Here is a 25,524-nt window from a genome sequence, read left to right on the forward strand (position 1 = left end):
AAAAGATGCTGTTACAGCTTGTATCTAGATGTCCCCATAGAGCCTCATGCACTCATAGGTGGGCCTTTTTGCAGCTGGCAGGATCTAAGGTGTGTGATGCTGGGATTAAGGGTGCCCCACTCTGGGTGTGAGTGGCAACACCCAAAAGTCAGGTTGGCTGGAAAGGATAAAAGAGAAAGAAGGCAGGCCTGCTGCGGCTTCTTCTGCCTGCTGCTGCTTGCTGCTTTGCTGTCTCCTGTTTGCTTGCCATGGACTGTTTCTATGGCTCTCTGCTATACCACCCTGCCTAGGAACCAGCTGACTATGGATTGAAACCTCTACACACTGTGAGGCAAAAAAACCTTTCCTCCTTCAACTTTGGTGCTGGGTATTTTGATTGAGTAATGAGAAGAGTAACTAAGATAGATGCTTTTAGAAAAAGCGAAGTAACGATAAGGTCTATGCCTCTCCACTCTGTGGGAATCATATTGTTTTAGAGGTTATAAAGATTCATAAAAGTATCAGAGATATGATGCTCATGTTCATTAAAAATTACTAGCCGCCAGATTTAAATAGTTTCATTCCTAGAATAGAACAACATTGAGTCATATAATACATTAGGATTATTATAAGAAAAAATATCATATAGTTTTATAACTTTGCCCTGAAGAGCCTAAATTAATAATTTATTTACTTTAATTAAATGGAGTTTATTAAATGATTTTAAGTGTTTAAAGGCATGTAAAGTCTCTTGAGGGGACTTAACTAACTTAATATGAAAACTGAAATCAGAAAGCTCATAGTTTCATTAACTGCTCCAATAAATATTTTATTTAAGCTCATGGTGTAGCATCATTTGGGACAGTACAAGCTAGTTTGAAGATGGGAGAAAATTAAAACGGATAATGAATTAAGTAAAAACGAATGTGTGATGACTTCACTAGTCAAATGAAAAAGAAACTTCACCCCAGAAGTGGATAACAAAGATGAGTGAGGCACTGCATAGGATATCATGGTTTTCTGCAGTTTAGACCTGACTGCTAGAAATCAATGAAGTGAGCTTCAAACTGCCCACACCCAGGCTCTTCACCAGATGAAGTGGCAGGTGGCCCCCAACAAACCCCGAGAGTGTTTGTGTGGACAGTAATGCTGAGGTGTTGGTGATTTCTTTGACATCTTCCCTTCTTATAAAGAAAAAGAATACCATGGACTACACCCCTCCAGGCACAATGGGAGCATTAGGCAAAGTATTCATGTTCGCTGAGAGAGTGGCAGGCAGGAGGGTACAATGTCAAAAAAGCCTGGGGTTTGCTAGGATTAACCACACTGGTGAAGGCTTGGGAGCTTTCCTCCCTGAGATCTCAAAAAGCAAAGCAAAACAAACAAACAAAAACACTTTGTCCCTCCTGCTGTGTCACTTTAGATGAGAAAGGAAAATCTAGCAATGTGGTACATATGTCAGCCCCTAAAGAGACGGAAACGCTGTCCTTTGGGATGATGTAATGAACCTGAAGGAGACTATATTAGGTGAAATCAGCCAGGCACAAGTGAAAAAATTACTCACTTTTGTATGGAATCTAAAGAAGCTGAAATCAAGGAGGCAGAACAGTGGTTACCACGGGTGAGGAGGGAAAATGGATTTGTGGAGATGTTGGTTCAGGAACATAAATCTTTGGTTAGAATGAGCAAGTTTGAGGGGTCTAATGTACAACATGTGTCTATAGTTAATAACAATAGCTTTTATTCTTGAAAGTTGATGAGAAGAAATTTACTTGTCTTACTAGAAAAAGTGATGAGTGAGGAAAGGTTTGTGCTAATTAACTTAAGGTATTCCATAATGTATATTTCAAAATAACATGTTGTTCATACTGAATTTTTATTTATATAAATAAAATTTTATTTATTTTTTATTTATTTTATTTAAAAATTTATATAAATAGTATGAAAAAAGAGTGCAAAATGTATCCCTTGCCATACAAGCATCCAGTTATAGTTTACACCCTATTTCTTGTACATCACTTATTTTTTAATAATTATCTATTCAAGAGTTTGTATGCCTGCTGGATTGAGAAAACTGTAAGGGGAGGGGACTGGGATCTAATATATAGTTTTACATCTGAGCAAAGTTCTCTATTTAGGAAAATATTTGTTTTGACCCACGATCCTGTCACAGCTTTCTGAATGAAGGTAACAAGTTGTTTGTTATACAACAATTTATCCACAGAAATTATTTCATGATCACAAGCATGTGCAATCACACTAGTATCATGCAGGAGTTCTACAAAATTAGGAGCTCTATGAAATGTCTTCATCACCATGTTGTTCTCAGGACCTATTTATTAGTCTAAAAGCATGAGACAGAAATGCACAATCATTACTTGAAGAAACTTATAGTTATCTATTCCTGTTGCTTAAATTTCCTCTTCTTTTTTAATCATTGCCTCTGATATTACATAAACACACACACACACACACACACACACACATACAATGGCCATATTTGCCATATTTCCAATTGCATAAGGGAAAATAACAGCCATTGTTTCAAAATTCAATGTCCATACACAAATTGAAATGGGTCAGATATTCATCAGGCTTATATCAAAAATAGTTTTATATCAAAAAATCAGGTTTATATCAAATTTCTTCTTCTTCAGAGTTAGCAGTTTTGAGTCTTTTATCTGATTTTTAAAATTTGCCACTATTTCCCAATTACCATTCCTTTAGTGTTATTCCTAAAGTATAAGATGAGAATTTCATACCATTCCTCTGTCATCATGCCTACGCACTGTTCCCATCTTCTTCAATCTACACTAATTCTAGGCAGAATAATATGATAATTGCTGTGGCCTGAATGTCACATGTTGAAGTCTTAATTTCCTGGGGGTCATGATATAAGGAGTTTGGCCTTTGGAAATCAGGACATCAGAACTCTTATGGGTGCGACTGGGGCCTAGTCACCCATGGACGAGGCCTTAGAGGAGGGGAAGAGACCCCCGGGAGATGAAGAGGCTCAGGGGATGGTTCAGCCTCACTACCACGGAGGTGCGTAGGCAACAGGCCCCCATCTATGAAGTAGCGGAGAGGCCTCCCCAGACACCTGCTCCCTTCCAACCTCACTCTTGAGCTTCTCAACCTCTACAACTGTGAGAAATCAATTTCTCTTGTTGAGCCACACAGTCTACGGGGCTAAAGCCCCCAGAATATGACTAACACAGAATGTAAATATGAATGACTGTATGATTTTGTTTCAAATCCTGTACAACATTTGGATCTCCTGAAGTTCACAGCTTCCATTTTCTTCCTTTGTTTAGTTGCCTATGTACTTACCACTAATCTAATCCCAAACTCCTTCAATTTGTACAAATCTTTTGGCAGAGCAATAAAACCCATGAAATGATGTCATTATCACCTAAATGAAGAAATCGTCAGAGCTTCCTGACCTTCCCCAATCGTCCTTCCTTGTGTAGCTGTCCGTTGAGATGTCCCCTCGCTGACACAAGGCTGCTTTCCTTTGTCCCTCTCTTTCATAAATTCTCTGACTCCTCACCAGGGGCCTTCTTCACTTTACTCCTTTGGTTCCTTTCCCGGTGAAAACTTTCTTCCCAGAAAGTGAAAGAGAGGCTTTTTTTTTTTTGAGACTTCACACATATTTATGTTTTCTATTTTACTTACACAGTTTGTGAGTAACATGCCTGCTTTTAGAAGTCAGAATTGTAGGTTGAAATCATTTCCCCTCAAAGTTTGAGATAAAGCTTCATTATCTTCTACTCGCGAGCTTTTACTTCCTCCCAGAACACTTGCTGAATTTTCTTTTGGTCTCCAGCTTTCTAAACTTTTAATGTGATCTGCCTTGATTAAGTTTTATGTTTGATCTTGTGCTGAACATTAGTGGGAACTTTCAATATAGAAACATGATGTTTAGTTCTAGGCAGGTTTATTAATTATTGAATACATTTTAAATGATTTTCTCTTTCCTCTTTTTAATAATTCTTGTTAATTTTTTCCTTTACCTTTCATTATTTACATATTAAAATCAACATCTGTCCTGAAAGTTTCTTCTTTTAAAATTTTTTTCTTCTTCCGTCTGCTTATCTCCTGCTCCACTTTCTGGGAAGTTTCCTCAATTTAGTTATGTAAGTCTCTAATGATTGATTTCTTATGCTTTTAAATTCTAAGAGTTAGATTTCATTTCTAAATATGTCTTTCATTTTGTGGATCTAGAATCATCTCTTTTTGTCCTGTATGATATTAACACTATGGTGGTTATTTTCGTTTCACCACTACGTGCTGTTTAGAATCTCGTCATGTTTCGGGTTCTGTGAAATACCTCCAGTGCTCTGGCCATTGGTTCATATTTGAGGGTCAGAGTGAGAGTGCTGAACGCACTCTTGGTTTTAGTGTGGTCTATCAGAGCACCATGCAGAATTCCCAAGAAAGTCTCTTTCCAGTTCAGGCTCCAGGTTTGAGTATAAACACCTGGCCGTCCCTCTCCTAAAAACTGTATTGGACTAAAGCTGGGTTGAAGTGAAGGGAGGCTCAACGTTTAGTAAGCAAAATTGCTATTCAATGTTGTCTCAACAGCCTGCTTGACGTCTGTAAGTCAAGACTCTCAAAATTTAACTTTCTCCAGAGAACACATCGGGCGTTTGCACTCTCGTCTTTGCTATGACGGGATCTAATTTATACCTAAACAAGTTTCCAGACTCTCTCTCACTTGTTTCTGTATTTTCTGCCACTTGTGCCTTTAAAAGAGTTTCCTATATCAACTGGCCTATGACCTACGTTTTTCCCACTGCGTAGAAAGAGCTCCACTTTCTTGGGTAGGATGTCACTGAGCACTTTGTCCACCCACCACACTTTATTGGTTCCAAGACATGCTTTTTTTTTTGCTTAAATTCTTTTATTGGTACATTTTAGGTATACAATACATTTACATTTATCATTGGGTGCTTGTACCTGAACATGATGTATCTTGGTTCTTATTTTTTTCCCATTACCTGTGTGCCCTTCACCCCCTCCAACCTTCCCTATTTACATAGACTTTGTTTCCATGTATTTCTTTTCTCGTAATTTTTCCTTTCCCCTTCCCCTCCCACCTCCCCTACCCCTTTGGACCTTTTCTTCCTATTTCAAATTATCAGTTATTCATTTTAATCCTTATTTACACTTTCACTTTCTCACACTAGAGAAACTATTTGGTATTTACACACGTGTGTCCTATTTATTTCACTTAAGAGTATCACCTCAGTGTGCATCCATTTAGCTATAAATGTCTCTAGTTTCTCATTCTTTATGGCTGAGTAGTGCTCCATTTTATAAAAAAGACTACATCTCTATCCAGTTTGCAGTTGATGGGTACTTGAGCTGTTTCTAAGCTTTAGTTGTTACAAACTGTGCCACTATAAATATGCGTGCACATATATCGCTGTGGTATGATTCTTTTAATTCTTTGAGGAAGATCCCCAGCAGGGGAATAGCGGGGTCAAATGGGACTTCCAGTCCTAGTTCTTTGCGGTATCTCCATACTGATTTCCACAGTGCTTGCACCAGTCTACACTCCCACTAGCAGTGGAGCAGGGTTCCTCTTTCCCCACAGCCCCGCCAGCATTTGTTACTGGTTGATTTCATGATAGCAGCCATTCTTTCTGGGTTGAGGTGGAATCTCAGTGTTGTTTTCATTTGCATTTCTCGAATGACCAGTGATGTTGAACATTTTTTCATACATTTATTTGCTGCTTTTACTTCTTTAAGACACTCATTTTTGACACTCTAATACCTACAGATCTACTCTTCAATTGTGAAGAGTTACATTCAATAGTGTGAGACAGTCTAAGTGGGAGTAATGTTGCTTTCTTCATTGGTCTTAAAGTAATTCTGACAACTGATGATCTCTTAAGGTTGGTGAAGTGTGGATCTTTGCCCTTTCATTCTTTATGTCAATGGGGTTATTATTAAAAGTTTCCTTGCTATTTTGGAAAGGAAGCAAGGTTAACACAAAGGTTCAACCCATCTTCTTTATTTGGTGGCCAGGTAATTTTCTAAATGAACATGGAGAACTCAGAGCAGAGAGGATTTACCAGAGTAAGATGAGTCTGAAACACCTCTGGTCTCTGTGCCTTCTGCTGAACTTTCTGAGTGAGAATAGTTTAGTTTGCACAGGGTCGTGTCTCTGATCTCCTTCCAAACATAACCCACATCTCACATCAAGGTGCTGGTCATGTTCCTGGTTATGAAGACTTAAAAATACCCAAACTCATGGGCTGGGGATTTAGTTGAGTAGTGCCGCACCTGCCTGGCAAGCACAAGGTCCTGAGTTTGACCCCCAGCATTGGAAAAAAAAAAAACACCCAAAACTCAAAGCTTCAATTTTCCTGTTGTGTCCTCTATTTCTGTAATTTGGGTCCAAGTCTAGTATAATTTTGAGCAAATCTGTGGGTGTGAAACAGTTAGCAATCATTCCTTGGACGTGCAGTCTTTGGAGGAGCTTTCTTCCTTCCTTCCTTCCTTCCGTCCTTCCTTCTTCCTTCCTTCCTTCCTTCCTTCCTTCCTCCCTCCCTCCCTCTCTCTCTTTTCTTTCTTTCTTTTCTTTCTTTCTTGTACCGGGGATCGAACTCACAACCTTTCAAGGAGGACCATTTTTCTAACAACTCTTTCCTGCCTCACTACACCATTTCTGGGCCTGCTGTTGGCTGCATTAAATGAGAGCTTCACCCATCTAGTGAGTTTTCCGCCTGCTGTGCACCCCTGCTGTCTCATGACCCCTTAATGCCTGCTTGTCTACGGACTGCTTGTTGTCTCGATCCCCATTGGCTTCTGGACTGGATCCTAACCAACTGTCCACTTCCTCCAGAGGTTTTCTGAAGTCTCCATGTTTCTTCCCCTCCCACCATGCCTCTGGCCATCCCATCTACAGAGGAGACCAATGCCAAGACAATCAAATCAGCTCCATGTGAAATGAAAGAATAAAAGATCACTGCTGTTTTTCTCAGTGCTGAGATTCCATGATTTTATGGCATCGGACAGTAACTCGGCTTGCAATCCTGAGGCACTGTGGCTACTTCAGTGAATTCTGGTCATTATCACTGCCAGACCTTACTCTTGCATGCGTTTCTACCCAGACGAGGGTCAGAGTACAGGACTGGGGCTTCTCTGCCCCAGCTTCCCCCTGCACGGATGAGCTCTTGCTCCCCAGTAGCCCTCATTTGTACTCATCAAGGATTTGAACTATCAAATGATCCTCCGTGATCTCTTTTTCTCACATCACTTTGAATTCCTGTTTCACATGAATGAGTTGACGTGGTGACCACCCTCCTTGGCAATGTTAAATTCATCCCACTGAGACATGTGGCAAGCCAAGTCTGAAGGGAAAGTGGCAAAATGACAGGGTAATAACAGGAAGCCTCCAGGAAAATGTCCAACAAATCTGGGAAGAACAAGCTACAGTGTCAAGATGGAATGGGACAAATCAATGTCAACTGTACAGCTGCGTAGATCTTACTGGTGAGTCAAAAACTATGGCAAAGAGCTGTCCATGAAAGTTTACAAAACTGACAGATTAATGTTTTAAAACAACCGCGGTGTTATTCTGGGTCACCAAGCAAGACAGCAGATGACAGGAATCAGCACTCTGAAGCGGAATCATAGGCACCTTTCCAGAATAGTTTCAATAAAGTACAACAAAAACATCCTTTTCTGACCAGCTCCTTCATTCTGCAGAATCTCATTTCTTTGCTCTGCAATTTCATCTTGCTAAATGTCTTGTAGCCAAATAAAGTATTTTTACCAGTTTATTTGAGTCACCTGAAAGACAGGACTCCAGAAAAGTATGGAGGACCCATTTCTTGGTAGGTTTAAATGGTGCTAAATTCCATTAGGTTTCATTAAGAGTTTAGTAGTACTTCTACATTCGTGACCCTTAACTACATTGAAATAATCTCTAGACATTTTTTTAATGTCTGGTATTTTACTACAAACTCCAGAATAAAATCTTATTGGTAGCAGGACTCCAACATATCCATTTTGAAAATTTCCTACCTGTGATTTTTAAGTGCATACCTGCTTGAGAATGACTATTGTACTCACAGCTATAGCACATAGTAACGGCAGTCAATATTTTACATATTGATTGACCATATGCCCTACTTAGCTAAGTGCTGTACATGCCTTAACCTGTTTATTCCTCACATTCAGCCAGCCAGGTAGTCACTGTATTGACCGAGACACTTCAAAACTGAAGGTGTTAAGTAGCTTCCTCAAGGATTAGTTGGGATTGGAATGACAAGTCTAAGCCAGTCTATCTGCTCAGAACCCCACTGCCTCAAAATTCTAGGACACATATTCACTGTATTAATGGAGGCAACAGAACCAGGAATAATACAGCCAAAATAATAATATAAATTTCTCTAATGAGAAAGAACTAAGGCTCATAATTCCATGCTCTCCTTTTAGTTTTCCCCACCTGCCTAGGGGGAAAGCATTAGTATCATTATGTCCAACCACAGGAAGAATTATACTCATTGTAATGTTGAAGTTCACAATGTAATAGAAATCATTCTAGTAATGGTCTTTAACATTTAAGAAGAACACTGCCAAACTCAGGCATACCCAACAAAGGCAGGGACGAAAAGCAGTAGATGTGCTCCAACATCCTTGCCTACATGAACACTGTCATGGAAACAGCAACTGTTAGGGTTTAGATCTAAAATTGCAGCTGTTAGGGTTTAGATCTAGAATCCCCCCAAAAGCATTATGTGTTCAAAGGTGTGACTTTTGAAAGATACCCGGATCATGAGGGGACTCTAGCTGACTTACAGATAGGAGCTCTACAAAACAAGTCACTGCCAGTGTGTGCACACCACTCCAACTCTGGCCCCTGCTATCCCCTGCCTGGACCTCTGATCTCAGGGTCGTAAAGAGTCACACCCTCTCTTCTCTCGCTTTCAATCTGCTTCCACAAAATAGCCAAAACTTACTTTAAAATAACAGATAGGATCGTTGCTTATATATTTAAAAAGTACATGGTCTTTCTATTTCCTGAGGATATAAATCGATAGGATTTAGCATTTAATACTCTGACGATTTGACATTTTATAACATGAAAAGAAATATTCTGCAGCACATGTATCAAAATGTCACTTAAATCTTTATATTAATTTGAGGTATTGAGTCCATTGAACATATCTTACCGAGAATTCCTAATCATGTTTAAATACATAAAAACATTGACTTGGGGACATTAGCTAGTGCTAGTGACTTGAAATTACAGACATAGCCTAAAAAGTTAAACTTCTGCCCATCTCTTCTTCCAAACTTTACTATTGCTTAATAGTTTTTTAAAAATTCTTTTATTGGTACATTTTAGGTATACAACACGTTTACATTTATCATTCATTGGGTGCTTGTCCCTGTACATGATGTATCTTAGTTCTTATGTTTTTCCCCATTACCTGTGTGCCCTTCACCCCTTTCACCCTTCCCTATTTACATAGATTTCATTTCCCTTTTTTTTCTTTTCTCATAATTTTTCCTTTCCCTTCTTCCCTTTCCCCTTCCCCTTCCCATCACTCCTACACCTTTGGACCTTTTCCTATTTCAAATTATCAATTATTCATTTTAATCATTTTAATCCTTATTTACACTCTCAGTTTCTCACACTAGAGAAACTATTCGGTATTTACACATGTGTGTCCTATTTATTTCACTTAAGAGTATGGCCTCGTTACGCATCCATTTAGCTATAAATGTCTCTAGTTTCTCATTCTTTATGGCTGAGTAGTACTCCATTTTATAAAAAAACCACATCTTCTTTATTCAGTTTCCAGTTGATTTTCACTTGGGCTGTTTCCAAGCTTTAGCTATTACAAACTGTATAGTTTTTACAGTTACTGACTACAATCCAGTTATTCCTAACTTCAAAGATATTCTTCTTTTGCTTGAAAACAGAGAAATAAATATAACAATTTTCAGAGTGAGGGGATATCCTGTTCTGACTTGGAGAAAAGCACCAGGACATGCTTGTGTTCTACTGACAAGGGCCCCAAAGTGCTCTGTACAAACTGAAATCCGCATATAAAAAAATAAATTCATTGCAAAACTAACATTTTCAGGTGCTATTATCCTATGTCATTTCCATAAAAAAATGATCCATTTTCCAATACCTTCCCCTTTTCTTAACACAAAGCTCTATTACAAACTTTACTGGTAGCTCTTTGGGAAGTGAGCACTGGGTAGTATTTTCAGACTAAGAAATGTTAAGTTCTCTTTGGTGGCTCCACAATTCCTAGAGAGTTCTCTCATTTGATCATTTTCTTCCCAACAATGTGGTGAATTTCTCTTCGATGCCATGACTATTGGAGAGTTTTATTAACATAAGCAAAACAGCAAAAGAATAGGAAACTTCTCACTAACAGCAAACATAGGAAGGTACTGAGCTTTTTTGTTTGTACTTGTCTGGCAGCAAATCTCAAGTTTCAATCATTCTGGACTTATCATTAGCTTTTATTCCAATGCAAAAATTTGATTCTATCTTCCTCATTCAAATCTTCAATACCTACCACATATTAGTTACCATTTAAACATTTATAATATGAATAAATGACACTAGGTCAACAGGTTTTATTTGTAAATTATCCTAAAGATGTTGATTTATACAGCAGGGAAGACAAGAGTATAAAATTAATTCAGCTGCAGATACTGTTGACAGATTTAAGTCTAAAATTAGAGTTGAATCTATACAACATTCACCAGAATTCAAAGGCTGGATTACAATGAAAAGGATGTAAGTGAATTCTAAAGCTTACTTCTCTTTGGGAAGATGGGAGAGGAAAAGGAAGAAATGAAAAACAATGTCGTGTGAAGAAAAGAGCATTTGAGAAGAACAATGAGAAGTTAGGGATTGCCCTTGTGAAAGGATGGAAGGGAGACATTCATCACACATGGAAAAAAAAAGCATGAGTCAACACACAGCAATGGGCACTGAACGTGCGTGGATGTGTTTCAGAAACCAATTAGAGTTCAGTTTAATTGCATTGTAGGGCCAAATTGAGTAACAGGCTGACTGGAAGTCTGACTCAAAGTGCAAGGTTAATATTCAACAATAAGCTAGAGTTTTCTCACTATTAAATGTGAAGCACTATTTTACCATTTTCCATATGTCAAGTAAAAATCCCTCAGAAATTTTAATTGAACTTGTTTCTTTTTTTTTTTTTTTTAGTTTGCAGAATTTTATTAAAATTGATAACATGTTTAATCTTCTCTTCAATAAGTATACATCCAGCTTCCTGGAATAAAAACACTGCTTTTAGCCCTGTTTCTAGATTAACTCATAAATACATGAGGAACACAGAATATCAGAGCTTTTCTCATTATCAAGTATGAACTTGTTTCTGTAGCAATAAAATAGTTAATACAATTTAACCATTTTGGACATCTGAAAGTCAACAGTTTCAACATGGACCTTGTACTGTTCCATGCTGTGAAGACATTGTTCCTAAATATCCCTGTCAGCTGCTAAGCTCTTTCATAATTAGGTAGAAACAGTACTGGGGGTTGTATACACAGACTTTTACAATTGAAGAAATAGTTTACTTTTCTTCTCCTTTATGAACATTTTTGCCAAATTTTTCAATCAGTTTTTGTGTGTAAGTTACAGACCCCCTTTCTTCACTGACTCCAAAGTCGTTCATTGTTAGTTACATCTACTACTGACTGAGGGCCCTGAGGTCACCAAAGGGCTAGTGTTGGGTAATAATAGTGAGCAGCAGCTTGACTATTTGTACAATAACAGTTGTGTTATCACTGTGTCTTATCTCCATAGTGACCCAGTGAAGAACTTCAACTGTGGAACATAAACCATGTGTAAAGTCAACTAATGTGGAAATCAGAGAAGTTAAACAAATGATTTTAGAATACTCAGTGATACAGCAGAAATGACAAAATGACCACTAGCCCAGGGGTCGTTCATGTTCTTGATAAGGTATTTAATATACATATACATACCAACTTGTGCATTTTATCTGTGAAATATATTTCCCCACTGCTTAGATAATAACAGTCAAAACATGAACATTCTAATATTAACATGTCAAAATCTAAATCGGAGCATAGGATTTGACTTATTGTTCATTTAAAAAAATAATGTACATTCATTTTTTAAAAAGGCAGTCTAAAGCAGCATCATGGTTTGAACATTTCAGTGTGATCTGTTCTCAGATCAACTTCAAAAGACTGAATTTAAACCTGTCTTCAAACTGTGAAGGTTTTAGTTCCTTTTTTTTTATTATTATTTTTTTTCTTTTAGAAATTCCTCTGCTGGGAATAAATTAAGCTCAGTCTAACAAGGAATACATCCATATTTACTTCCTGATAATCAGACAAGAACTTGTAAGAATGTAGTGATGTTGAATGTACCACTATTTGAATAGTTAACATTGGAGGAAAATGAATTGTGACCAATAGATTCATTCCACAGCCATACCCTTCCACGTTTCCCCAATATGGGAAGTCTTGATGGATATGTAATATTATGTTTACGGGCTTATATTTTCAGTCATAAAGAATGGTGTACCAGATGTTCCTGGTACACTGAATTTGTCACAGTGCAGACAAGCTAATATCATTATGCAAGACCACAGGGGGAAAAATAAAAGATTCACATTTAATCCATATTAACTACCAGGAGACCCATCAAGGCAGTGAGGCTAGCTCATGATACAGCAGCTTCTAGCAAATTAGCAGCCCATAACAACTTAGTTATAATGAGCTGCAAGATCTTACACCATAAGCTCAACTTCATTAAAGTGAATTCAAGTACATGAATTCATGTACAAAGTATAACCTTAACATCTGTCTGTGCTTAGCCAATATTTTGTTTATGCCTTTTTAGGAACAGCCAAATTATCCCCGTGTTTCCTGAAACTGAGCACTAAAATCTCTATCAAGTACAGTTTACCTGACAGAGAAGGCAGGACCGATCAACATTCGCCTTCTTGGCCACAGCATGGGCAGCGGGCTGCTCATGATTTCAGCAGCCTTCTCTCATGCATGTTAGGCCTATTTCCCAATTTCCTGTTGCTACTCAAGTGGAAAAAGCAACAGTCTGGTCAGAATTTAAACAGTCAACAAGATGTCTGTATCTAATAAATACTCTAGAACATGTATTTAGTTAAATCACATGTCTTAAATTGTATCCCACCTTACGAAGACAGAAAACCTTTCTATTCTAATAAGATTAGGCTATATTTTTCCCATAAACTCAATGCTTTCCTTCCCTCTGCAAGTGGCATGAATACTCTGTAAGTTCTCAAGAGATAACATCACTATTTTAACCTTATTACTGATTTACAGAGGAGGACTAGAATACCCATGGCTAACCAGTTAGGAAGTGAGGAAACAACTACGTATAGATATTTTTCATAGAATTTCATGTATAGTATGAGTAAGTATTTATGTGACTATACTAACTTTCCTACTCCTTTTCTGTCTTAAACAGCCAGTGTACATGAATGACTTTGACACTGTTTTCAAAATTCTCACCTGAAACCTTAGCCTGCACAAATAGGGATACTACAGATATCACAGGGTCTTTTTCAGATTTTTACATGGCCAATCCACATCTTATCCTAAGCGGTCAGATGGCAGGTCTCATAAAATTATACATGTGGATGCGATCTAGAGGGTCATTTTGTTCATTTTCCTCTTTTCAGTCAGCCACTCTGATGGTGCCTGAGTTACCAAGAACTCATACTCAGAGGCACAAGTTTCCATTGAAGAGAAGCTCTGCTCATCAAAATCATGATACGCCTTCATATAAAAAACCTTTCTAATAACTGATTCTGAGTCTGATGTCTGTTCTAGCCTGTCCTTTGATCCACCAGAGAAACACATTTTTACATTGATAGGACATATTGCCCACTACTTAAAAACCCACTCATTCTGGCAACACCTTTGCATTTTCTTTCTAGTTTGTTGATACACTCTTCACAGCCCACCCCCAACATTTACACACTTTTCTAGATAGTCCTTAAAAGCGTCAAGTACTAACTCATCTTGTAACTTTGAAATTGAACTTCTCTCAATGTAACCTAGGACTACATTAGCTTCCTTAACCTTCCCAAATAGTTACTTTATATAAAACCTGAATTCAAGTAAACAAACATTTTTTTCTAAATCATTGCCAAAACATACTTTCCTACAATATGTACCTCTGATACTTTTGGGCCTATAGACAAAGATGCACACATACCTCAATTTTCTCTTTTTGTTTTTATCTTACATTTTTCAGCTTCTTACATTCTTCTTGAAAACTAATGCTGTATCAAACATATGCATTTTTTTACCCTTGTGTAATCTGAAAATTCTAAAAGCTTACTTTGAAGATACTAGTCAAATTCTGTGATTAGAGTTTTGAGTAGAAACTACAGAGTTCAGTACTTCATACAAGGTCCTTTTCATGATGATTATGACTCTCTCAGGTGTGTCCAAAGTGCTGTCCCAGGATTGGACAGGCCTGACATACCTAGGCTGCACTGAGTGAAGCGGAATTGTCAAAAGTTGCATATAAAATATATAACCTTGTTAATGTACACAACTAACAAAAGTTTCTGCGTTTTCTCATGTGACTTATTATAACAAAGGTATATGCAACCCACAGGACATAAGACAGACATACTGTATGGGATATATAAACATCTGCCTAACACATGATGCTAACACCCACCTTGGGTCTTTCTCTAGCACTTACATGTACTGCACTGTGATGTCAGCCTGGTCCTACCCCCCCCCCCACCATCTGCAGAAAGCCTGGGTATCACACTCACTTGAAAATGAGGAACAATCACTTGTGATTGTATAATCATCTTTTTTCTCAGTGACCCTCAATTCCAATTATAATCAACACAGACAGTCTCATCCACACAAGCATCTAAGCTTCCTAAATTCCCTATTTCTCAATCTCACTTTATGAATTTGATTGGAAATTTCCTTGCCATATGCTGAGCTGTGTAACTCAGCAGTTACTTTTGAAGTACGGTGCACAACGCAATCCAGTGGCATATGGGAGGTAAAGACTTGAACCTCTATTTAAATGGACTATTCTCCTATGCTAAAATTTGGGTTTTTAAAAAGTGTGCCAACATACAAATTTTAGCACAGTGGTACACTCATATGTACATAAGTAAGCATATAATAGATATACTTGTTAAAAAGACCTACTGAATGAGAAGTGAAATTAACAAAGGGTGGAGCTTTCTGGGAGCAAGACCTAAAATGACTGGGCAGGGGATTCATGTGACAGCCTGCCTTAGTCAGTCTGGTCTGAAATGTACACCTTCAACTACCTCTAATCCCACAGTAAGATGCCCTGTAGGAAAGACAATAAAATACAATTCATTTATAAGGAATCAGAGAGCAAAGCTTTTAATTTAGAAGTTGTGAAAACTGAGGTAGAGAGGGACTAAAGGATGAGAAAGAAAAGCTTTAAGCCCATATCGGGCACAGCCAGGGAAAAGAAAATGAAATCTAGTAAAGTTAAGACTAGCATTAGATCAGATTCTAGTCCACTAGTCTTTCTGAAAATACATTACCCCAACAAAAATAAACAATACATCAAGAGCCAAAACCAAAAACAAAGAAAGCAGAAGAAACAAGTGAGTGACAGTAGACTACATATTGTGTCACCAGGCTTATGTTGATGGATTTTCTGGAGAGAGCACTGAGCACCATGAACCAACACCCCTGATGAGCTCTGCTAAAACGAGCTGCATTCCCCATGTAGAGCAAGTATCTAATTTGAAATTCCTTTAGGATCCCACCTCCAAAAATTGTGAATATCCACACTGCTCTAAGAGGAATGACATTATTAAAAGATTATCAAACGTCCTTGTTACTGTCTCATTGTTGGAACAAAATACCTGACACCCACAAGTTAAAGAAGGAAAGGTTAATTTCAGCTCACAGTTTATGGAGCTTTCAGTCCATACTGGTTCCACATGGTGGCATGGCTCAGGGCCATGGCAGAGGAGAAACAGTCCATGGCAGGTAGGCAGGAGGCAGCAGCAGCAGCTGCTGCAAATCTCCCTTTATATTCCATCCAGGGTACAAGCCTATAGGTTAGTCCCACCCACACCTGGTGTGGGGCTCTTAGTAAATTCCTTCAGCAATGCCCAGAACTATGCTAATTCAATCAGTGGGCTGATCCATTTATCACACATCCATAATCCTTATATACACACCATAGATCAGTCACTTCCAAAAAGCCACACCTATGAGCACATGAGGCTTTAGGAAAACATCTAGATACAACCCATAACAAGGAATGAAATAATAATAAAACATTATCAAACAACAGAGATTATAGCACAGGAACATATACTCCTCATCTTGTTCCAGTAAAATGTTCTACAGATGGAAAAGAAGGATACAATCATACAAAACTGAGCTTTCTGACCTCCGCCGCCATAATCTTTCCACCACACCACAGCTATTTTATACCAGATGAAATGCACTACAAATGTTATCTCCAGTCAAAACTCACATCCTCAAAGATTCTTGAATACATTGATATTACCTGTAAAAAAGGGTAGATAATAAAATTTCCTTCACTTCCTTTTAGAGTAAGCTTTTAAATAAAACTGATGATGATAAACCCATTTTGGTCTCCTTCAGATAGATGTAGCCTGCATGTAACCATAATGTTCTTTCTTCCTGGATCTTTTTTCTTTGGACAGAAGGTGGAGTGGGTGGTAATAATAATCACTGACTTATTGGCTGGTCCCTACAAGGATAGATCCATAAGGGCTTTGTCTTTGTCATCTCTTCATTCTTAGCTTTCAGGACAGTGGTTGGCAAATCAAAGTTGAGCAAACAGGGATGAAACAATAACTGTGCCATACCATCAAAATAAAAATATGTTTCTGTGAAGCTTTGGAAATGATAAACAGCCAACTTGATAACTACACTGAAAATGATAAGCAAAGCTGCAGAAAAAAACCAACCGACCGCCAGCCATTTTCTTTGCCCTGAGTGGAACATCTGTTAAGCTCCACTTGGCCTGCCCACCTCACTGTCTCTATACTTTGTGAGCACGCACAAATGTAGTAGAGGTTGGTGGCAGTGTGGGGTGGAAAAATACAAGACTGAGACTAATTGCATGCCCAGTGACCCATCCAATCTCTTCATCCTGAACCCTGCACCTGTACTGGTCTCCAATGTGGCTGGCTTGTTTTCACCTCTGTTCTTCCCTGAACACCCTACACAGAGCTTTAGTACCACTCTTGAACTCGTTCCTCCACCTCCCTCCCAGCCAGTTTCTGCATCTGTAAAACCAGATAGGTGGTTCTGGGATGTTCATGGGTCTTGAGCTCCTCTAGAGAACCTACTAGAAATGAAGATGTCTAACACCAGGCTTTGCAATTAAGCCTGGAAGCTAGATTTAAGATAGTTCCCCTGGAGATTCTGTTCCCATAGCACCCACTACCAATCACACTCCAGGCTTTGCAGAATTCCTTATACAAACATGCAGATTAGGGGACCAAGTGTTTGCAATAAAAGGGAAAAGCACTTGCAGCACCTTGGTGGAGATGAAGAGCTAACAGCAGTGCAAGGAGCACACAGGGAGTGGAAACTGTATGAACAGGCAGGAATCTATGAAGGGCTGTGAAAATGTAAGTGACCTGGTGACACTGAGCAGTGGTATTGTGTAAAAGGCTGATGAGAGTTGAGCAACACTGTTGAAGACATATGAGTTCACGATCTTGCACCTATTTAGTTCTGTGGTCTTGGAAATATCACATACTGAAATAATTCGCTTAATGACTCATATTTACAGCACAGGGATAATATCTAAAACATAGGGTCCTTTTAAGGATTTAATGAGATACTGCAAGTAATCAGAACCACCCTGGATATGCTCAATAATTTTACCAACTATTATTTCAGAAGAGTAATAAAATAAAAGGAGAGGTTGTTTTAAGAAATCATTAAATGAAAAAATGCAAATTTTCTCTTTAATTCTACATTCTCAGAGATGAAGCTCCTAAATGGGAATGTATAGCATTTGGCCAATATTTGTACCCAGTATTTGCCAAAATCATGCCCAAATATACCTGAGTCTGTGAAGTAATGTCAGGTCCAGGACAGAAGTGGACAACTACAAAAATGTCAGCATGTAACTCTGTGGTAGAGCAGCTAAACCAAATGACCCCAGGCCCTCTGTTAAACGAACATCTCCTTCTTTCATTCTTTTTTGCCTCCACTGCTGTATTTACAGTTTCCAAATTTTAGCAGAAATAATATATGATAATGTATATGTAGTGAACCCCTAACTTCAGTGACTAAATTTAATTACATTTAACATTTCACTGCTGAATATAGTATCTCTTGAAGAAACTCCATTAACGCTGATGAAAATTCCCAGAAATTGGCTCAGAAGTGCGTGAGGGCTTGAAATGAAGTGAAGCAGATGAAATCCATGAAGAGGTAATGTGTGACTAATGTGGAGGCCTTGCAATAAGTAATCTTATTTGGAGGCGCTCTCCTTGTAGGAGCAAGCACTCCAGCACTTCACCATATGTACAAAACAGTAGCTGCCATCTTCAAGATGCAGAAAGCTGTTAGTAATCTATTTGCTTCATACTGAAACAATCAGAAAGTTGACCAACACTTAAAATTAGCTTTTCTTCTTAAAAAAAGAGCTAGATCATTGGAAGGAACACACTAACTCAATATTTTTATGCCTAGAAAAAGTAATTCTCATTTCTCCGAAAAATATTTAGAAACTGTAGTAGGGTACCGTGCAATTAGCCACAATGCAGTGTTTATTAAAGTCCAGAGCTTGTAGAGTTTATTTTTAAAATCACATGTGCAGAGTTTAGTTAAACTTGTTAAATGCAGTATGAACTTGATGGGACAGAACCAGTAATTTGATCCACAAATGACAAAAACATATTTGTTATTATACTTTCCAGGTAAGTATCAGCATGAGATATAGCGAAAGAATTTCAGGTAGCACCATGGATAGGATTAATATTGATGGGTGATTCTTAGGACCCTAAGGACGGATTTTAGGATTTTCTAAACTGAAACTTGAATGCAGCTGTTGGATGAATATAAATAATCCAAGATACTCAATCATTTTCCTCATCTTAATGGAGATTACAAACATGAATGCATCACATAATATTTTAGAGGCTACACTTTTTTGCACATTTAAAAAAATGTTTTGGAGAATATGTAGGTCATTCACAGACTCTTAGGAAGGAGAGCTGGGGTATTAGAGTAACAGCCATGATTTTTGAGGGTGAAAGAAAAAATTTGGCAAAACAGTAGCTGAGACATCGGTCAAGTTCCCATAGCCAGGGCATGACCAAAGGGGTCATGATTTTGGGTGTTCTCAGAGAATCCCTCTGATGCCACATACCACGGATGGGAATTCTAAATCCCATTCTGCTGTGACACAGGAGACATGGGTAAGAGTCCTGGGGCATAGGCAGCTATAAATCTGCTGCTTTGAAGCAGCTACTTTCACCCCCACTTATGACTGGGCATTGACTGCAAATAACAACCCTGAAGACTCACTTTATTTTTATAGATATAGAAAGAAATCAGAACACTCTTCATGAGTTCATTCAACAAATATGCCAGGCATGGGTCTAGATTCCTTGAATGCATCAGTGAAAAACAAATGAAATCAAAGTCTCAGCCCTCATGGAGTTTACCTCCCAGAGGAGAAAACTCTGAAGGAAATGAATGGATCGAGGACACAGAGTGCCATTTGGAGTGAAGGCAGAAGAGAGAGATAACTCAGCAAGAGAAGATGGTGGGGAAGAAATGTAATGCGGACCGCCAAGAATAGCCTCTTTTCCAGGGCCACTGGAGCACAGAGCTGAGGAATGGAGGCTGTGAGCAGTGTGCCTCTGTGGGCTGAGGCTGAAGGAGCAAAGGGAGCTGTGATGTTGCTTCCAGCAAAAAATAAACACAGATACATAGCCACGGGCTGCAAGCATGATCCTGGAGAGGCAAGGGTTTCCTATGTTTTAGCAAACTGGGCAAGAGACAAGAATGTTAGGAGACAGAAAAGAGGAAGTGGTGAGCAACAGATCATGGAGGCTCTTTTGAGCCACTACAGAGACTTTCACTTTTACTCTGCTTTAAGAATTAACATGGGAGGGGGAGGAAGGAGGATTTGAAAGTCTGAGCCCAGCCTAGGAAATTTAGTGACTTAAACTGGGACCCTGTTTCAAAAAAGGGGTGGAAGGAAGGTGGGAATGTAGATCAGTTAGAAGGCCCTAGGTTCAATCCCCAGAATATCCGCCCAACACAACACACACACACACACACACACACACACACACACACACACACACACACTGCGTTTTTATAGAACTCTTTGGCTGCTATCTGGAAATAACCTTTATTGTCATTTCTAGTGGATATTTTTGGATATCACAATTTTTCTTTATCTCACCTAGATGGGGAGGATTAAATAAACATATTTAAATGCACTTATTTAATAAACTATCACACTGTTCATGCTGTCTTCGGCCATGGTGCCATTACAGCAATTATTTTACTACATCACAGTTACTACTTCGAATATTCGGATCCCCAACAGACTATTTGTTCCCAAGGCCTAGGGAACGCCTCCATCTGTTTTCACATACCGTGTGTCAATGTTTAGCACACAGAGGGACTCACAAACATTTACTGAACACAAAATACTGCAAAATACAAGAATTACAAAAGCTATGAACAAAGCTCATGACCAGAAATCATGTCCTAGTAAGTTACTTGGAGAAACACAAACAGAAATCCCTCTCCTAAAGCTCTTCCAGGTAGAACATTTTTTCAGACTAGGATTCTCAAACTCAGCAGGGTTAGACAACTGGTCCAGATTTGGGATTGTTCTGGAAAATTTATTTCTTTAAACAACTGAAACCATTTTGTCTTAATTATGTGTCCAATATTTACAGGTAAAATAGCCCAGACTGCAGCTTGCAACTTGCATTTGAAAATCTCCAGAAATGTATTTTCTTTATGAATCATTTTAACCATCTGCTTATGTTTTAAAATGTTATCTAAAAATAGCTATTTAATAAGTCTTTAGATGTATTCACCTGATATCAAAAGTTGGACTTAAAAAAACAACAAAAATAGTTCAAATTTCCTACTCAGAAAAAAATATTTACATTTTGTGACATAAGGTACTAGGTAATCATGCCATCTAATTAGTTAACATTAAAAAAGACCTATTTGGAATATACGCAAATGCCATGTCCTACAATTTGTAATTTTTATGTCACATATCAATTACAGTCAAAATGTGAATGTGTAGATCGTATATACCTAAAATGAAACTTCACAGTTCTTTCCTTATACATTCAGGTGATACTATGAAATAATAGTCAATGTGGAACATACCTCCCAAAGTGAAAGTTTTCTTAAATCACTATTCTTCATCTGTATCATTGACATTTACTTTCATTTCTTAAAAATAAGACTTCACAGGCTTAATGTGATTAAAACAAAGCTTTAAGTTTTAATTAAAGTAAATATTTAGTAAGAGATGAACCCCAGAGGATATGCGGGATTTCCTTGTGAAACAAACATATCCATGCCATCAATAGAAATATTAATATGTGACAATAAGTTTGATAAAAACAAACCATGTTTAAGTCAATATGGATATTTTTGTATTTAATGACTGAGATACAAAAGTCATTCATATTTCAAATATTGTCATAATCAGGATGAATATTATTCTATCACTACTGTTACCCATTTGAAAACATTTAAAAGTTAAAAACCTAAAGACTTTCTGAGCCATTCTATGGTACTGTAATCACAGCTCCACAAGACACACCTCTCTAACAAATATATGGCAATCTACCGTACCACTCCATAGACAGGAATCTTGCTTTAAAACTAGTTTTCTGTGATCAGTTTCTCTCTTTAATCTGTAAAGTATCACAGTCTTAACTGCAGTGGTGGCACAAGTGAAATCTGTGAAGTGGTCTTGGTCAATGATTCTCCCAATGAGTTATTTCAATGAAAGCAAGCTGCAAATATTTGAATGGTAAAAGTTTTCTATAATCATGGGACGTGTGCATCCCATTTACACCTGCACCATTTGGAATGATCAAAACATGTAATTATTGCATTCTGCTCCTAATATAAAACTCACTGAGAGCCAAATAACCTGTAAGAAAAGGGGAGATGCAATGCAACAAGTTAACTGTCCAATATATTGAAATTTTAGTCACTTTACATGGTGCCATTAGTTGGCTGATTTTTATGCCTTTCTTCTCTATAAATAATTTCCTTTGGGATGAGGTTATTCACCCAATTGCACATTGAAGGAAAAAAGACTCAATTTCCAAATCAACTCTTAATTCTTACTGAAGTATATAACTATTGACATGGAAAATCATAACTTTCATAAATTCTAAAGTATGTGTCCATGACACATGTTTTACTAAAAACAATTATTAAACAGATACAATGGTTAATGAAAGTGCCACAGAAAACCTAATATCCACTTTATGTCTAATTTAGTCATATTTGGTTTATGACTTCAGTGTTCACATGCTAAATAAACTGACAATTGTGAGGTGAGAAACAAATTTTTGCCATATTTTCTAAACATATCTCACAAACTACAGTGTTAAAAGTTGAGCAAAAATCATCACGAAACAACATGAATAATGAAAGCATTGAAAAACCAAATTAGGTTAGTTTTCACTTTGTTAATTTTTACCTTTGCTGTACCTTTGGAAATAAATGATCCTTAAACACTTGAAAACTGGTCTAGGCAAACAAGTCGACTAGTCCCAAAGATGAGGAAGAGGAAGGGTTACTCTGCCCTCCTTCCCGGGGCACGCTGTGCAGCGGTTCCTGGCTCCTTCCTTCCTAGACCATGGCTAAAAGGAGCCACAGATGCGCTCACAAACCACAAAGAGAGTGAAAAGCAGCCTCAGAATAGTCTGGATGCTGAATTATCATAGCTGAATTTCTGCTTTCATTCGCAAACAGTTTAAAAGAAAGCAAAGCAAGACACATCTGAGACACCACAAGCCTAGTGGTTGCAGTCTTAAAAGAGAATAGGGTTCAGCCAGGCACAAAGGTCTCCATGGCAACAGTGAATTTAGACCCCCACCGGCATTATTTATGCAACATTTCATCACAAAAGGACCCTCCCACTAGCCTGCCTGGCAAATTCTAGTTTTCTAGTATTCCTTTGCACTGACCTGGATTTGTAGCTAGATTTGTAGTTATTCCTATTTCAATATGAAAAAAATAAAAACAACACGAGGAAATGACAATAAAACAGAAATCTTGAAACGACTCTCAAACTGATTCTAGACTTTGTCTCCCTGGTGAATTCAAAAGTAAGAAACAGCTTCAAGATGTTTCAAGCTCAGATTAAACCTGGTCTACTTTTGATTTCGAAGACAGACAGCTCTTCAATAAACAAAAAATTTATTCTAATCATTTCTTTTCTGAAATGAGATTGTAACTTAAAAGAGTATAAAATGTGGCAAAGTCTAAGAAGCCCAGAAAAGAGAAATTTTCTAGATGCTGATTTGAGGCTGAATCATATTCTGCTATAAACTCTACTCTGCCCTAGCTATTACAGTACTTCAAACAACCCCTTGGAGTCTTATACCTGATTATCTTTGCTTTTGCCATAACCTCCCAGAACTTTTTCGTCAAGTTTTTTAAACACTTTTTTATTGAACTGTTTACCAAATGAATTTCAGGTCCATCTGGTATAATTAGATGACACAGCACAAGATATTTAAAACAGAAATAGTATTCTAATGTAATCTGGTTTCTATGAATACTAATTTGATGAATCTTAAAGAGTATTTTTTGCAATTTTAAAACAGTATACAAATGTGTACTGTTTAAATAATATTTGATGATATTGAAGGGAAATACTATTTATTAAGTCCTCATCTTAAGTGTTGTTTTCAGTATCGGATCAAATAAGAGCAAAATAAAGTGACTTTTTAAAAATGAGGTTTTGAGTTTTAAAACAATATAAGCTTAAAGTTAGTAATTCAAGACTGGAGGAGCATAGCTCAGTGGTAGAGAATTTGTGTACCACACAAGGCCCTGAGTTAACCTCCATCCCCTGTACCAGGAAAAAAAGAAAAAAAAAAAAGGAAGGAAGGAAGGAAGGAAGGCAGAGGCAGGGAAAAGAGAGGAAAGAGGGAGGAACAGGGAGGCTCACGGTACCTACAAAGTGTGGTGCAGTTTTTATTCCACACATTCTCAACCCCAATCTCATCACCCACTTAATAGAACTGCAAGTCTAGACGGAAATCACTCATCTTTAGGTCTTGAGTGGTTTTGTGCCATCTTTCATGGCAGTTTTGCAAGAAGTGTTCATGGCTGTCTGTATTTTCTGCTAATTCAAACTCATGGGGCAAATGTCAGTTTAGGTCATGCCAAGAGACAGGATTCACCAACCCTGGGACCCCACCCATAGGACCTCCAGAAACACAACTGGGCTTCAATCCCAGGAAGGTACTTCTTCAATTGTGCCTGACCTAGAAAGTACAAAATTTAGAAAATACACAACTTTGGGGTCACAGTTTTCTTCATCCTAATTCTGAAGAAATCACTCAGATGCCTTCTGGTCCTGAAAACCAAAGGTGAGAATTCAAAAGCTAGGCTCATACGTCCCTCTTAGAGGCAATTATTTACCCAGATAAGAACTAGTGTAATAATAACAACATACTCATTTGCTTCCAGTCATCTTTCCCTCATCTATTACCTTCTTTTCAGGTGTTTTTATGCCATTTTTTCTCTTTTCTGCTTTGTGCCTTCATACTGGTCCTCTTCATTTCTGGACTCTTTTAATTCTTGAAGCTTCTAATGTGGTTCCATTTCAGCAACGGCATTATTTTTCTTCCCTGTATTTTCAGGAGTTTTGCCAACTCACTGTTACTCTTTTCGTACCTTGTCTTATGATATCTTCTTTAATTTGCATTTTTTCCTGATTTAAAAGTTTTGTGAGACTATAAAAACGAATATGGTTAACTTTCTCTCCCGTTACCACAGGCGACTCTGTTTTCTGCACTTACGCTTTCTCAATGTTTTGAACATCACTGTGGCATTCTCTTTTTTAATTGCTTTTACTTTTGCTGATAGTGTCAACCCACTGCCTTATATTTAAACCTTTTGGTATATTACTTGTTTTTTAATTAGAAGTAAATTTATCTTGGCGCGACTTCCCCTTAATAATAGATTGGGAAGAGCAGGGTGTTTAGTTAGGGCAGTGATAGCTGTTGGTAGTGAACAGAGAAGATCTTGTGCTATTCCTACCATCTCCAACTCTGACTTTATTCTGTGTCCTTAGAGTTTAGAAGGAGGCTTCTTGAATCTCCTGTGTCCTCTCATCTCTTCAGAACATGATTTTCCTCTAATATCGTACATCTGGTCAAGAACCAATGTAATTTCTTTCTTTTCTTTCTTTCTTTCTTTCTTTCTTTCTTTCTTTCTTTCTTTTTTCTTTCTTTCTTTCTTTCTTTCTTTTTTTTC

General features: G+C 37.8%; 1 protein-coding gene across 6 annotated transcripts in view; it reads right to left on the reverse strand.

Annotated features, from left to right (window-relative positions):
* Ctnnd2 (catenin delta 2) overlaps positions 1-25,524 on the reverse strand; it is an 871,879-nt gene that overhangs the window by 568,304 nt on the left and 278,051 nt on the right. The window contains exon 1 of one of the 6 annotated variants that reach the window (XM_087189429.1): positions 22,744-23,038. The exons of 4 other annotated variants lie outside the window; for them this stretch is intronic. The gene's annotated coding sequence lies outside the window, so the exon portion shown is untranslated. Of the gene's footprint in view, positions 1-22,732; positions 23,039-25,524 lie in introns of those variants that run through there. One more of the 6 variants, XM_087189428.1, reaches the window with a different exon arrangement.

Source organism: Heterocephalus glaber, unplaced genomic scaffold (genome assembly GCF_053883595.1).
Source record: "Heterocephalus glaber isolate CG9 unplaced genomic scaffold, H.glaber_assembly_v1.0 deba00001538, whole genome shotgun sequence".
NCBI lineage: Eukaryota > Metazoa > Chordata > Mammalia > Rodentia > Bathyergidae > Heterocephalus > Heterocephalus glaber.